The sequence below is a fragment of the Pseudophryne corroboree genome, chromosome 5 (assembly GCF_028390025.1).
Source record: "Pseudophryne corroboree isolate aPseCor3 chromosome 5, aPseCor3.hap2, whole genome shotgun sequence".
NCBI classification, from domain to species: domain Eukaryota; kingdom Metazoa; phylum Chordata; class Amphibia; order Anura; family Myobatrachidae; genus Pseudophryne; species Pseudophryne corroboree.
In genome coordinates, this window is record NC_086448.1 from 411178888 (window position 1) to 411193025 (window position 14138).

Sequence of the window (14138 nt, forward strand, 5' to 3'; positions counted from 1 at the left end):
CATACCTATAGCTAAGCATTCATGGTATTCATATATAATTAGCAGATGCAGTACAGCTTGTTGGTAATTGTGGCCCCACTGGTCATACCTGCAGGTAAGAGAACAATGAGATATGAGGTTGCTTCATAGTTCTTGCATATTGATCATGAAGTTGTCCAGTATAAGTCATAAACGGCACCCTTAGAAATTTTCACCCTTTGAAATCTTTCATCCCACATCTATTCAGCCATGCTGATTCAGCTAGACTACACACTAATATCAAGACCAACAAACATGTGTATGTAAGCACATTGATTGATTGGACCCTCCCCTAGCCCATCACCCATTTGAAGCAATAAAACTTAAACAAACAAATGGTGTATGGAGATGAAACCATCACACATTCCCCAAGTAACTAATAATAAAACTTGATTCAATCTGTTAATAACAATTAATACACTGGTCATACCTATAGCTAAGCATTCATGGTATTCATAGATGATAATTAGCAGATGCAGTACAGCTTGCTGGTAATTGTGGTCCCACTGGTCATACCTATAGCTATGCATTCATGGTATTCATATATAATTAGCAGATGCAGTACAGATTGCTGGTAATTGTGGCCCCACTGGTCATACCTGCAGGTAAGAGAACAATGAGATATGAGGTTGCTTCATAGTTCTTGCATATTGATCATGCAGCTGTCCAGTTTAAGTCATAAACGGCACCCTTAGAAATTTTAACCCTTTGAAATCTTTCATCCCACACCTATTCAGCCACGCTGATTCAGCTAGACTACACACTAATATCAAGACCAACAAACATGTGTATGTAAGCACATTGATTGATTGGACCCTCCCCTAGCCCATCACCCATTTGAAGCAATAAAACTTAAACAAACAAATGGTGTGTGGAGATGAAACCATCACACATTCCCCAAGTAACTGATAATAAAACTTGATTCAATCTGTTAATAACAATTCATACACTGGTCATACCTATAGCTAAGCATTCATGGTATTCATAGATGATAATTAGCAGATGCAGTACAGCTTGCTGGTAATTGTGGTCCCACTGGTCATACCTATAGCTAAGCATTCATGGTATTCATATATAATTAGCAGATGCAGTATAGCTTGTTGGTAATTGTGGCCTCACTGGTCATACCTGCAGGTAAGAGAACAATGAGATATGAGGTTGCTTCATAGTTCTTGCATATTGATCATGAAGTTGTCCAGTATAAGTCATAAACGGCACCCTTAGAAATCTTCACCCTTTGAAATCTTTCATCCCACACCTATTCAGCCATGCTGATTCAGCTAGACTACACACTAATATCAAGACCAACAAACATGTGTATGTAAGTACATTGATTGATTGGACCCTCCCCTAGCCCATCACCCATTTGAAGCAATAAAACTTAAACAAACAAATGGTGTATGGAGATGAAACCATCACACATTCCCCAAGTAACTAATAATAAAACTTGATTCAATCTGTTAATAACAATTAATACACTGGTCATACCTATAGCTAAGCATTCATGGTATTCATATATGATAATTAGCAGATGCAGTACAGCTTGCTGGTAATTGTGGTCCCACTGGTCATACGTATAGCTAAGCATTCATGGTATTCATATATAATTAGCAGATGCAGAAAGCTTGCTGGTAATTGTGGACCCACTGGTCATACCTGCAGGTAAGAGAACAATGAGATATGAGGTTGCTTCATAGTTCTTGCATATTGATCATGAAGTTGTCCAGTATAAGTCATAAACGGCACCCTTAGAAATTTTCACCCTTTGAAATCTTTCATCCCACACCTATTCAGCCACGCTGATTCAGCTAGACTACACACTAATATCAAGACCAACAAACATGTGTATGTAAGCACATTGATTGATTGGACCCTCCCCTAGCCCATCACCCATTTGAAGCAATAAAACTTAAACAAACAAATGGTGTGTGGAGATGAAACCATCACACATTCCCCAAGTAACTGATAATAAAACTTGATTCAATCTGTTAATAACAATTCATACACTGGTCATACCTATAGCTAAGCATTCATGGTATTCATAGATGATAATTAGCAGATGCAGTACAACTTGCTGGTAATTGTGGTCCCACTGGTCATACCTATAGCTAAGCATTCATGGTATTCATATATAATTAGCAGATGCAGTATAGCTTGTTGGTAATTGTGGCCCCACTGGTCATACCTGCAGGTAAGAGAACAATGAGATATGAGGTTGCTTCATAGTTCTTGCATGTTGATCATGAAGTTGTCCAGTATAAGTCATAAACGGCACCCTTAGAAATTTTCACCCTTTGAAATCTTTCATCCCACACCTATTCAGCCATGCTGATTCAGCTAGACTACACACTAATATCAAGACCAACAAACATGTGTATGTAAGCACATTGATTGATTGGACTCTCCCCTAGCCCATCACCCATTTGAAGCAATAAAACTTAAACAAACAAATGGTGTGTGAAGATGAAACCATCACACATTCCCCAAGTAACTAATAATAAAACTTGATTCAATCTGTTAATAACAATTAATACACTGGTCATACCTATAGCTAAGCATTCATGGTATTCATAGATGATAATTAGCAGATGCAGTACAGCTTGCTGGTAATTGTGGTCCCACTGGTCATACCTATAGCTAAGCATTCATGGTATTCATATATAATTAGCAGATGCAGTACAGCTTGCTGGTAATTGTGGCCCCACTGGTCATACCTGCAGGTAAGAGAACAATGAGATATGAGGTTGCTTCATAGTTCTTGCATATTGATCATGAAGTTGTCCAGTTTAAGTCATAAACGGCACCCTTAGAAATTTTCACCCTTTGAAATCTTTCATCCCACATCTATTCAGCCACGCTGATTCAGCTAGACTACACACTAATATCAAGACCAACAAACATGTGTATGTAAGCACATTGATTGATTGGACCCTCCCCTAGCCCATCACCCATTTGAAGCAATAAAACTTAAACAAACAAATGGTGTGTGGAGATGAAACCATCACACATTCCCCAAGTAACTGATAATAAAACTTGATTCAATCTGTTAATAACAATTCATACACTGGTCATACCTATAGCTAAGCATTCATGGTATTCATAGATGATAATTAGCAGATGCAGTACAGCTTGCTGGTAATTGTGGTCCCACTGGTCATACTTATAGCTAAGCATTCATGGTATTCATATATAATTAGCAGATACAGTATAGCTTGTTGGTAATTGTGGCCCCACTGGTCATACCTGCAGGTAAGAGAACAATGAGATATGAGGTTGCTTCATAGTTCTTGCATATTGATCATGAAGTTGTCCAGTATAAGTCATAAACGGCACCCTTAGAAATTTTCACCCTTTGAAATCTTTCATCCCACACCTATTCAGCCATGCTGATTCAGCTAGACTACACACTAATATCAAGACCAACAAACATGTGTATGTAAGCACATTGATTGATTGGACCCTCCCCTAGCCCATCACCCATTTGAAGCAATAAAACTTAAACAAACAAATGGTGTGTGGAGATGAAACCATCACACATTCCCCAAGTAACTAATAATAAAACTTGATTCAATCTGTTAATAACAATTAATACACTGGTCATACCTATAGCTAAGCATTCATGGTATTCATAGATGATAATTAGCAGATGCAGTACAGCTTGCTGGTAATTGTGGTCCCACTGGTCATACCTATAGCTATGTATTCATGGTATTCATATATAATTAGCAGATGCAGTACAGCTTGCTGGTAATTGTGGCCCCACTGGTCATACCTGCAGGTAAGAGAACAATGAGATATGAGGTTGCTTCATAGTTCTTGCATATTGATCATGAAGTTGTCCAGTATAAGTCATAAACGGCACCCTTAGAAATTTTCACCCTTTGAAATCTTTCATCCCACACCTATTCAGCCACGCTGATTCAGCTAGACTACACACTAATATCAAGACCAACAAACATGTGTATGTAAGCACATTGATTGATTGGACCCTCCCCTAGCCCATCACCCATTTGAAGCAATAAAACTTAAACAAACAAATGGTGTGTGGAGATGAAACCAACACACATTCCCCAAGTAACTAATAATAAAACTTGATTCAATCTGTTAATAACAATTAATACACTGGTCATACCTGCAGGTAAGAGAACAATGAGATATGAGGTTGCTTCATAGTTCTTGCATATTGATCATGAAGTTGTCCAGTATAAGTCATAAACGGCACCCTTTGAAATCTTTCATCCCACACCTATTCAGCTACGCTGATTCAGCTAGACTACACATTAATATCAAGACCAACAAACATGTGTATGTAAGCACATTGATTGATTGGACTCTCCCCTAGCCCATCACCCATTTGAAGCAATAAAACTTAAACAAACAAATGGTGTGTGGAGATGAAACCATCACACATTCCCCAAGTAACTAATAATAAAACTTGATTCAATCTGTTAATAACAATTAATACACTGGTCATACCTATAGCTAAGCATTCATGGTATTCATAGATGATAATTAGCAGATGCAGTACAGCTTGCTGGTAATTGTGGTCCCACTGGTCATACCTATAGCTAAGCATTCATGGTATTCATATATAATTAGCAGATGCAGTATAGCTTGTTGGTAATTGTGGCCCCACTGGTCATACCTGCAGGTAAGAGAAGAATGAGATATGAGGTTGCTTCATAGTTCTTGCATATTGATCATGAAGTTGTCCAGTATAAGTCATAAACGGCACCCTTAGAAATTTTCACCCTTTGAAATCTTTCATCCCACATCTATTCAGCCATGCTGATTCAGCTAGACTACACACTAATATCAAGACCAACAAACATGTGTATGTAAGCACATTGATTGATTGGACCCTCCCCTAGCCCATCACCCATTTGAAGCAATAAAACTTATACAAACAAATGGTGTGTGGAGATGAAACCATCACACATTCCCCAAGTAACTAATAATAAAACTTGATTCAATCTGTTAATAACAATTAATACACTGGTCATACCTATAGCTAAGCATTCATGGTATTCATATATGATAATTAGCAGATGCAGTACAGCTTGCTGGTAATTGTGGTCCCACTGGTCATACGTATAGCTAAGCATTCATGGTATTCATATATAATTAGCAGATGCAGAAAGCTTGCTGGTAATTGTGGACCCACTGGTCATACCTGCAGGTAAGAGAACAATGAGATATGAGGTTGCTTCATAGTTCTTGCATATTGATCATGAAGTTGTCCAGTATAAGTCATAAACGGCACCCTTAGAAATTTTCACCCTTTGAAATCTTTCATCCCACACCTATTCAGCCACGCTGATTCAGCTAGACTACACACTAATATCAAGACCAACAAACATGTGTATGTAAGCACATTGATTGATTGGACCCTCCCCTAGCCCATCACCCATTTGAAGCAATAAAACTTAAACAAACAAATGGTGTGTGGAGATGAAACCATCACACATTCCCCAAGTAACTGATAATAAAACTTGATTCAATCTGTTAATAACAATTCATACACTGGTCATACCTATAGCTAAGCATTCATGGTATTCATAGATGATAATTAGCAGATGCAGTACAACTTGCTGGTAATTGTGGTCCCACTGGTCATACCTATAGCTAAGCATTCATGGTATTCATATATAATTAGCAGATGCAGTATAGCTTGTTGGTAATTGTGGCCCCACTGGTCATACCTGCAGGTAAGAGAACAATGAGATATGAGGTTGCTTCATAGTTCTTGCATGTTGATCATGAAGTTGTCCAGTATAAGTCATAAACGGCACCCTTAGAAATTTTCACCCTTTGAAATCTTTCATCCCACACCTATTCAGCCATGCTGATTCAGCTAGACTACACACTAATATCAAGACCAACAAACATGTGTATGTAAGCACATTGATTGATTGGACTCTCCCCTAGCCCATCACCCATTTGAAGCAATAAAACTTAAACAAACAAATGGTGTGTGAAGATGAAACCATCACACATTCCCCAAGTAACTAATAATAAAACTTGATTCAATCTGTTAATAACAATTAATACACTGGTCATACCTATAGCTAAGCATTCATGGTATTCATATATGATAATTAGCAGATGCAGTACAGCTTGCTGGTAATTGTGGTCCCACTGGTCATACCTATAGCTAAGCATTCATGGTATTCATATATAATTAGCAGATGCAGTACAGCTTGCTGGTAATTGTGGCCCCACTGGTCATACCTGCAGGTAAGAGAACAATGAGATATGAGGTTGCTTCATAGTTCTTGCATATTGATCATGAAGTTGTCCAGTTTAAGTCATAAACGGCACCCTTAGAAATTTTCACCCTTTGAAATCTTTCAACCCACATCTATTCAGCCACGCTGATTCAGCTAGACTACACACTAATATCAAGACCAACAAACATGTGTATGTAAGCACATTGATTGATTGGACCCTCCCCTAGCCCATCACCCATTTGAAGCAATAAAACTTAAACAAACAAATGGTGTGTGGAGATGAAACCATCACACATTCCCCAAGTAACTGATAATAAAACTTGATTTAATCTGTTAATAACAATTCATACACTGGTCATACCTATAGCTAAGCATTCATGGTATTCATAGATGATAATTAGCAGATGCAGTACAGCTTGCTGGTAATTGTGGTCCCACTGGTCATACTTATAGCTAAGCATTCATGGTATTCATATATAATTAGCAGATACAGTATAGCTTGTTGGTAATTGTGGCCCCACTGGTCATACCTGCAGGTAAGAGAACAATGAGATATGAGGTTGCTTCATAGTTCTTGCATATTGATCATGAAGTTGTCCAGTATAAGTCATAAACGGCACCCTTAGAAATTTTCACCCTTTGAAATCTTTCATCCCACACCTATTCAGCCATGCTGATTCAGCTAGACTACACACTAATATCAAGACCAACAAACATGTGTATGTAAGCACATTGATTGATTGGACCCTCCCCTAGCCCATCACCCATTTGAAGCAATAAAACTTAAACAAACAAATGGTGTGTGGAGATGAAACCATCACACATTCCCCAAGTAACTAATAATAAAACTTGATTCAATCTGTTAATAACAATTAATACACTGGTCATACCTATAGCTAAGCATTCATGGTATTCATAGATGATAATTAGCAGATGCAGTACAGCTTGCTGGTAATTGTGGTCCCACTGGTCATACCTATAGCTATGTATTCATGGTATTCATATATAATTAGCAGATGCAGTACAGCTTGCTGGTAATTGTGGACCCACTGGTCATACCTGCAGGTAAGAGAACAATGAGATATGAGGTTGCTTCATAGTTCTTGCATATTGATCATGAAGTTGTCCAGTATAAGTCATAAACGGCACCCTTAGAAATTTTCACCCTTTGAAATCTTTCATCCCACACCTATTCAGCCACGCTGATTCAGCTAGACTACACACTAATATCAAGACCAACAAACATGTGTATGTAAGCACATTGATTGATTGGACCCTCCCCTAGCCCATCACCCATTTGAAGCAATAAAACTTAAACAAACAAATGGTGTGTGGAGATGAAACCATCACACATTCCCCAAGTAACTAATAATAAAACTTGATTCAATCTGTTAATAACAATTAATACACTGGTCATACCTATAGCTAATCATTCATGGTATTCATATATGATAATTAGCAGATGCAGTACAGATTGCTGGTAATTGTGGTCTCACTGGTCATACCTATAGCTAAGCATTCATGGTATTCATATATAATTAGCAGATGCAGTACAGCTTGCTGGTAATTGTGGCCCTACTGGTCATACCTGCAGGTAAGAGAACAATGAGATATGAGGTTGCTTCATAGTTCTTGCATATTGATCATGAAGTTGTCCAGTATAAGTCATAAACGGCACCCTTTGAAATCTTTCATCCCACACCTATTCAGCTACGCTGATTCAGCTAGACTACACATTAATATCAAGACCAACAAACATGTGTATGTAAGCACATTGATTGATTGGACTCTCCCCTAGCCCATCACCCATTTGAAGCAATAAAACTTAAACAAACAAATGGTGTGTGGAGATGAAACCATCACACATTCCCCAAGTAACTAATAATAAATCTTGATTCAATCTGTTAATAACAATTAATACACTGGTCATACCTATAGCTAAGCATTCATGGTATTCATAGATGATAATTAGCAGATGCAGTACAGCTTGCTGGTAATTGTGGTCCCACTGGTCATACCTATAGCTAAGCATTCATGGTATTCATATATAATTAGCAGATGCAGTATAGCTTGTTGGTAATTGTGGCCCCACTGGTCATACCTGCAGGTAAGAGAAGAATGAGATATGAGGTTGCTTCATAGTTCTTGCATATTGATCATGAAGTTGTCCAGTATAAGTCATAAACGGCACCCTTAGAAATTTTCACCCTTTGAAATCTTTCATCCCACATCTATTCAGCCATGCTGATTCAGCTAGACTACACACTAATATCAAGACCAACAAACATGTGTATGTAAGCACATTGATTGATTGGACCCTCCCCTAGCCCATCACCCATTTGAAGCAATAAAACTTATACAAACAAATGGTGTGTGGAGATGAAACCATCACACATTCCCCAAGTAACTAATAATAAAACTTGATTCAATCTGTTAATAACAATTAATACACTGGTCATACCTATAGCTAAGCATTCATGGTATTCATAGATGATAATTAGCAGATGCAGTACAGCTTGCTGGTAATTGTGGTCCCACTGGTCATACGTATAGCTAAGCATTCATGGTATTCATATATAATTAGCAGATGCAGAAAGCTTGCTGGTAATTGTGGACCCACTGGTCATACCTGCAGGTAAGAGAACAATGAGATATGAGGTTGCTTCATAGTTCTTGCATATTGATCATGAAGTTGTCCAGTTTAAGTCATAAACGGCACCCTTAGAAATTTTCACCCTTTGAAATCTTTCATCCCACACCTATTCAGCCACGCTGATTCAGCTAGACTACACACTAATATCAAGACCAACAAACATGTGTATGTAAGCACATTGATTGATTGGACCCTCCCCTAGCCCATCACCCATTTGAAGCAATAAAACTTAAACAAACAAATGGTGTGTGGAGATGAAACCATCACACATTCCCCAAGTAACTGATAATAAAACTTGATTCAATCTGTTAATAACAATTCATACACTGGTCATACCTATAGCTAAGCATTCATGGTATTCATAGATGATAATTAGCAGATGCAGTACAGCTTGCTGGTAATTGTGGTCCCACTGGTCATACCTATAGCTATGCATTCATGGTATTCATATATAATTAGCAGATGCAGTACAGCTTGCTGGTAATTGTGGCCCCACTGGTCATACCTGCAGGTAAGAGAACAATGAGATATGAGGTTGCTTCATAGTTCTTGCATATTGATCATGAAGTTGTCCAGAATAAGTCATAAACGGCACCCTTAGAAATTTTCACCCTTTGAAATCTTTCATCCCACACCTATTCAGCCACGCTGATTCAGCTAGACTACACACTAATATCAAGACCAACAAACATGTGTATGTAAGCACTTTGATTGGACCCTCCCCTAGCCCATCACCCATTTGAAGCAATAAAACTTAAACAAACAAATGGTGTGTGGAGATGAAACCATCACACATTCCCCAAGTAACTGATAATAAAACTTGATTCAATCTGTTAATAACAATTCATACACTGGTCATACCTATAGCTAAGCATTCATGGTATTCATAGATGATAATTAGCAGATACAGTACAGCTTGCTGGTAATTGTGGTCCCACTGGTCATACCTATAGCTAAGCATTCATGGTATTCATATATAATTAGCAGATGCAGTACAGCTTGCTGGTAATTGTGGCCCTACTGGTCATACCTGCAGGTAAGAGAACAATGAGATATGAGGTTGCTTCATAGTTCTTGCATATTGATCATGAAGTTGTCCAGTATAAGTCATAAACGGCACCCTTAGAAATTTTCACCCTTTGAAATCTTTCATCCCACACCTATTCAGCCACGCTGATTCAGCTAGACTACACACTAATATCAAGACCAACAAACATGTGTATGTAAGCACATTGATTGATTGGACCCTCCCCTAGCCCATCACCCATTTGAAGCAATAAAACTTAAACAAACAAATGGTGTGTGGAGATGAAACCATCACACATTCCCCAAGTAACTAATAATAAAACTTTATTCAATCTGTTAATAACAATTAATACACTGGTCATACCTATAGCTAAGCATTCATGGTATTCATATATGATAATTAGCAGATGCAGTACAGCTTGCTGGTAATTGTGGTCCCACTGGTCATACCTATAGCTATGCATTCATGGTATTCATATATAATTAGCAGATGCAGTACAGCTTGCTGGTAATTGTGGCCCCACTGGTCATACCTGCAGGTAAGAGAACAATGAGATATGAGGTTGCTTCATAGTTCTTGCATATTGATCATGAAGTTGTCCAGTATAAGTCATAAACGGCACCCTAAGAAATTTTCACCCTTTGAAATCTTTCATCCCACACCTATTCAGCCACGCTGATTCAGCTAGACTACACACTAATATCAAGACCAACAAACATGTGTATGTAAGCACATTGATTGATTGGACCCTCCCCTAGCCCATCACCCATTTGAAGCAATAAAACTTAAACAAACAAATGGTGTGTGGAGATGAAACCATCACACATTCCCCAAGTAACTAATAATAAAACTTGATTCAATCTGTTAATAACAATTAATACACTGGTCATACCTATAGCTAATCATTCATGGTATTCATATATGATAATTAGCAGATGCAGTACAGATTGCTGGTAATTGTGGTCTCACTGGTCATACCTATAGCTAAGCATTCATGGTATTCATATATAATTAGCAGATGCAGTACAGCTTGCTGGTAATTGTGGCCCTACTGGTCATACCTGCAGGTAAGAGAACAATGAGATATGAGGTTGCTTCATAGTTCTTGCATATTGATCATGAAGTTGTCCAGTATAAGTCATAAACGGCACCCTTAGAAATTTTCACCCTTTGAAATCTTTCATCCCACACCTATTCAGCCCCGCTGATTCAGCTAGACTACACATTAATATCAAGACCAACAAACATGTGTATGTAAGCACATTGATTGATTGGACTCTCCCCTAGCCCATCACCCATTTGAGGCAATAAAACTTAAACAAACAAATGGTGTGTGGAGATGAAACCATCACACATTCCCCAAGTAACTAATAATAAAACTTGATTCAATCTGTTAATAACAATTAATACACTGGTCATACCTATAGCTAAGCATTCATGGTATTCATAGATGATAATTAGCAGATGCAGTACAGCTTGCTGGTAATTGTGGTCCCACTGGTCATACCTATAGCTAAGCATTCATGGTATTCATATATAATTAGCAGATGCAGTATAGCTTGTTGGTAATTGTGGCCCCACTGGTCATACCTGCAGGTAAGAGAACAATGAGATATGAGGTTGCTTCATAGTTCTTGCATATTGATCATGAAGTTGTCCAGTATAAGTCATAAACGGCACCCTTAGAAATTTTCACCCTTTGAAATCTTTCATCCCACATCTATTCAGCCATGCTGATTCAGCTAGATTACACACTAATATCAAGACCAACAAACATGTGTATGTAAGCACATTGATTGATTGGACCCTCCCCTAGCCCATCACCCATTTGAAGCAATAAAACTTAAACAAACAAATGGTGTATGGAGATGAAACCATCACACATTCCCCAAGTAACTAATAATAAAACTTGATTCAATCTGTTAATAACAATTAATACACTGGTCATACCTATAGCTAAGCATTCATGGTATTCATATATGATAATTAGCAGATGCAGTACAGCTTGCTGGTAATTGTGGTCCCACTGGTCATACGTATAGCTAAGCATTCATGGTATTCATATATAATTAGCAGATGCAGAAAGCTTGCTGGTAATTGTGGACCCAATGGTCATACCTGCAGGTAAGAGAACAATGAGATATGAGGTTGCTTCATAGTTCTTGCATATTGATCATGAAGTTGTCCAGTTTAAGTCATAAACGGCACCCTTAGAAATTTTCACCCTTTGAAATCTTTCATCCCACACCTATTCAGCCACGCTGATTCAGCTAGACTACACACTAATATCAAGACCAACAAACATGTGTATGTAAGCACATTGATTGATTGGACCCTCCCCTAGCCCATCACCCATTTGAAGCAATAAAACTTAAACAAACAAATGGTGTGTGGAGATGAAACCATCACACATTCCCCAAGTAACTGATAATAAAACTTGATTCAATCTGTTAATAACAATTCATACACTGGTCATACCTATAGCTAAGCATTCATGGTATTCATAGATGATAATTAGCAGATGCAGTACAGCTTGCTGGTAATTGTGGTCCCACTGGTCATACCTATAGCTAAGCATTCATGGTATTCATATATAATTAGCAGATGCAGTATAGCTTGTTGGTAATTGTGGCCCCACTGGTCATACCTGCAGGTAAGAAAACAATGAGATATGAGGTTGCTTCATAGTTCTTGCATATTGATCATGAAGTTGTCCAGTATAAGTCATAAACGGCACCCTTAGAAATTTTCACCCTTTGAAATCTTTCATCCCACACCTATTCAGCCATGCTGATTCAGCTAGACTACACACTAATATCAAGACCAACAAACATGTGTATGTAAGCACATTGATTGATTGGACCCTCCCCTAGCCCATCACCCATTCGAAGCAATAAAACTTAAACAAACAAATGGTGTGTGGAGATGAAACCATCACACATTCCCCAAGTAACTAATAATAAAACTTGATTCAATCTGTTAATAACAATTAATACACTGGTCATACCTATAGCTAAGCATTCATGGTATTCATAGATGATAATTAGCAGATGCAGTACAGCTTGCTGGTAATTGTGGTCCCACTGGTCATACCTATAGCTATGCATTCATGGTATTCATATATAATTAGCAGATGCAGTACAGCTTGCTGGTAATTGTGGCCCCACTGGTCATACCTGCAGGTAAGAGAACAATGAGATATGAGGTTGCTTCATAGTTCTTGCATATTGATCATGAAGTTGTCCAGTATAAGTCATAAACGGCACCCTAAGAAATTTTCACCCTTTGAAATCTTTCATCCCACACCTATTCAGCCACGCTGATTCAGCTAGACTACACACTAATATCAAGACCAACAAACATGTGTATGTAAGCACATTGATTGATTGGACCCTCCCCTAGCCCATCACCCATTTGAAGCAATAAAACTTAAACAAACAAATGGTGTGTGGAGATGAAACCATCACACATTCCCCAAGTAACTAATAATAAAACTTGATTCAATCTGTTAATAACAATTAATACACTGGTCATACCTATAGCTAAGCATTCATGGTATTCATATATGATAATTAGCAGATGCAGTACAGCTTGCTGGTAATTGTGGTCCCACTGGTCATACCTATAGCTATGCATTCATGGTATTCATATATAATTAGCAGATGCAGTACAGCTTGCTGGTAATTGTGGCCCCACTGGTCATAACTGCAGGTAAGAGAACAATGAGATATGAGGTTGCTCCATAGTTCTTGCATATTTATCATGAAGTTGTCCAGTATAAGTCATAAACGGCACCCTTAGAAATTTTCACCCTTTGAAATCTTTCATCCCACACCTATTCAGCCACGCTGATTCAGCTAGACTACACACTAATATCAAGACCAACAAACATGTGTATGTAAGCACATTGATTGATTGGACCCTCCCCTAGCCCATCACCCATTTGAAGCAATAAAACTTAAACAAACAAATGGTGTGTGGAGATGAAACCATCACACATTCCCCAAGTAACTGATAATAAAACTTGATTCAATCTGTTAATAACAATTTATACACTGGTCATACCTATAGCTAAGCATTCATGGTATTCATAGATGATAATTAGCAGATGCAGTACAGCTTGCTGGTAATTGTGGTCCCACTGGTCATACCTATAGCTAAGTATTCATGGTATTCATATATAATTAGCAGATGCAGTACAGCTTGCTGG